Here is a 924-nt window from a genome sequence, read left to right on the forward strand (position 1 = left end):
ACCTGATCACCTTGTATCTCCCCAGCGCTTAGAACAGTGCTTTGCACATAGTAAGCGCTTAACAAATACCATCATCATCATCATTACCAACTCTATTGTAGTGTATTCTCTCAGGTGCTTAGTACAATGTTCTACATACAGCAAGTGCTCAATAAATACAATAATTGATTAGCAAATGGGATTCTACTGCCCTTCAGAACCTTCCTTAAACTTCTACAGGGATTTTACTTGATTTTTTTGGATGAGTGGGCAAAGACTTTTATTGACCAGATGTGATTCTTGGACATCCGAAATAATGATTTGTTTTGTTTTGTTGTCTGTCTCCCCCTTCTAGACTGTGAGCCCATTGACAGGTAGGGACGGTCTCTATGTTTCCGACTTGTACTTCCCAAGCGTTTAGTACAGTGCTCTGCACACAGTAAGCACTCAATAAATATGATTGAATGAATGAATGAATGATTAACCTGCATCAACCTCTCTCCCCAAGCACACCAGATAGTAAAGCTTTTAGATGGAGACCTAGACATAACACTAGGAATATGAAACCCTGGCCACAACGCAAGTCATCTATTCTAACCCATTCCAGTTTTATATTTGCATAAGGAGGTAAAACTTATGAAGAGAGTTGTTGATGAAGAAGAGCAGCAGTGTTGCTTAGGGGATAGAGCAAGCGGCTGGAATCCAGAAGGACCTGGGCTCTATCCTGGTTCCACCATTTGACTGCTGTGTGACCTTGGGCAATTCACTTCACTACTCTGTGCCTCAGTTCCCTCATCTATAAAATGGGTATTAAGACTGTGAGCCCCCATGTGGGACATGGATTTTGTCTAGCCTGATTGGAAGCAGCACAGCGTACTGGAAAGACTGGGGGCCTGGGTGTCAGAGTTCCTAGGATCTAAACCCAACTCTACCAATTGCTTGCTG

Source organism: Tachyglossus aculeatus, chromosome 2, assembly GCF_015852505.1.
Source record: "Tachyglossus aculeatus isolate mTacAcu1 chromosome 2, mTacAcu1.pri, whole genome shotgun sequence".
In the NCBI taxonomy this organism is placed as follows: domain Eukaryota; kingdom Metazoa; phylum Chordata; class Mammalia; order Monotremata; family Tachyglossidae; genus Tachyglossus; species Tachyglossus aculeatus.